Source organism: Pelmatolapia mariae, unplaced genomic scaffold (genome assembly GCF_036321145.2).
Source record: "Pelmatolapia mariae isolate MD_Pm_ZW unplaced genomic scaffold, Pm_UMD_F_2 NODE_ptg000636l+_length_30188_cov_1, whole genome shotgun sequence".
Classification (NCBI taxonomy): domain Eukaryota; kingdom Metazoa; phylum Chordata; class Actinopteri; order Cichliformes; family Cichlidae; genus Pelmatolapia; species Pelmatolapia mariae.
In genome coordinates, this window is record NW_027052318.1 from 1 (window position 1) to 2500 (window position 2500).

The window sequence follows — 2500 nt, forward strand, 5'->3', positions numbered from 1 at the left end:
CGTGCCCCTGGTACTCTGCTCAGCAGCACTTTGCTATGTACTTCCTCGTGCATATGGTACGACAACTTTTCTCCGTGCCCCTGGTACTCTGCTCAGAAACACTTTGCCACACACACACACTCCTCGTGCATATGGTACGACAATGTTTCTACAAGCCCCTGGTACTCTGCTCAGCAGCACTTTGCTATGTACTTCCTCGTGCATATGGTACGACAACTTTTCTCCGTGCCCCTGGTACTCTGCTCAGAAACACTTTGCCACACACACACACTCCTCGTGCATATGGTACGACAACTTTTCTCCGTGCCCCTGGTACTCTGCTCAGCAGCACTTTGCTATGTACTTCCTCGTGCATATGGTACGACAACTTTTCTCCGTGCCCCTGGTACTCTGCTCAGAAACACTTTGCCACACACACACACTCCTCGTGCATATGGTACGACAACTTTTCTCCGTGCCCCTGGTACTCTGCTCAGCAGCACTTTGCTATGTACTTCCTCGTGCATATGGTACGACAACTTTTCTCCGTGCCCCTGGTACTCTGCTCAGAAACACTTTGCCACACACACACACTCCTCGTGCATATGGTACGACAATGTTTCTACATGCCCCTGGTACTCTGCTCAGCAGCACTTTGCTATGTACTTCCCGTGCATATGGTACGACAGCTTTTCCACAAGCCCCTGGTACACTGCGCAGAAACACTTATGCCACGTCGGCTGTACGCGCTCTCCTCGCTAGCTAGTTGCTGATCTCCCCCACCTCCAGGGGGCCCCGGGGACCACCATCACATCTCCCTGTCTCCCTTACCGCTGAACAAGATGCATGCTGCTCCACTGGCCCTGCTGCTGTTGTGTCTCCATTTGGCCGAGGGGGTGAGTCGGCCTCCTCTCTCCTTTACGGTCGAAAAAGATGTGCTGCTGGCGCACTGGCCCTGCTGATGTGCTGTCTCCATTTGGCCGAGGTGGTGAGTCGGCCTCCTCTCTCCTTTACGGTCGAAAAAGATGTGCTGCTGGCGCACTGGCCCTGCTGATGTGCTGTCTCCATTTGGCCGAGGTGGTGAGTCGGCCTCCTCTCTCCTTTACGGTCGAAAAAGATGTGCTGCTGGCGCACTGGCCCTGCTGAATCCCTCTCTCCATTTGGCCGAGGGGGTGAGTCGGCCTCCTCTCTCCTTTACGGTCGAAAAAGATGTGCTGCTGGCGCACTGGCCCTGCTGAGTTCCTCTCTCCATTTGGCCGAGGGGGTGAGTCGGCCTCCCCTCTCCTTTACGGTCGAAAAAGATGTGCTGCTGGCGCACTGGCCCTGCTGAGTTCCTCTCTCCATTTGGCCGAGGGGGTGAGTCGGCCTCCTCTCTCCTTTACGGTCGAAAAAGATGTGCTGCTGGCGCACTGGCCCTGCTGAATCCCTCTCTCCATTTGGCCGAGGGGGTGAGTCGGCCTCCTCTCTCCTTTACGGTCGAAAAAGATGTGCTGCTGGCGCACTGGCCCTGCTGATGTGCTGTCTCCATTTGGCCGAGGTGGTGAGTCGGCCTCCTCTCTCCTTTACGGTCGAAAAAGATGTGCTGCTGGCGCACTGGCCCTGCTGAATCCCTCTCTCCATTTGGCCGAGGGGGTGAGTCGGCCTCCTCTCTCCTTTACGGTCGAAAAAGATGTGCTGCTGGCGCACTGGCCCTGCTGATGTGCTGTCTCCATTTGGCCGAGGTGGTGAGTCGGCCTCCTCTCTCCTTTACGGTCGAAAAAGATGTGCTGCTGGTGCACTGGCCCTGCTGATATTCTCTCTCCATTTGGCCCAGGGAGTGAGTCGGCCTCCTGCCTCCTTTACGGTCGAAAAAGATGTGCTGCTGCTGCTGCTGCTGCTGCTGCTGCTGCTGCTGCACTGGCCCTGCTGCTACCACATAGCCAGCATGGACCTCGACCTCCAGCAGGCCCCGGGGAGGCACATCCTCCCCTGCTCTACTCCCCCAGTAGCTTTCCTTTCCTGCAGTTACCCAGTACCACATAGCCAGCATGGACCTTGACCTCCAGCAGGCCCCGGGGAGGCACATCCTCCCCTGCTCTACTCCCCCAGTAGCTTTCCTTTCCTGCAGTTACCCTGTACCACATATCCAGCATGGACCTTGACCTCCAGCAGGCCCCGGGGAGGCACATCCTCCCCTGCTCTACTCCCCCAGTAGCTTTCCTTTCCTGCAGTTACCCCGTACCACATAGCCAGCATGGACCTTGACCTCCAGCAGGCCCCGGGGAGGCACATCCTCCCCTGCTCTACTCCCCCAGTAGCTTTCCTTTCCTGCAGTTACCCCGTACCACATAGCCAGCATGGACCTCGACCTCCAGCAGGCCCCGGGGAGGCACATCCTCCCCTGCTCTACTCCCCCAGTAGCTTTCCTTTCCTGCAGTTACCCTGTACCACATATCCAGCATGGACCTTGACCTCCAGCAGGCCCTGGGGAGGCACATCCTCCCCTGCTCTACTCCCCCAGTAGCTTTCCTTTCCTGCAGTT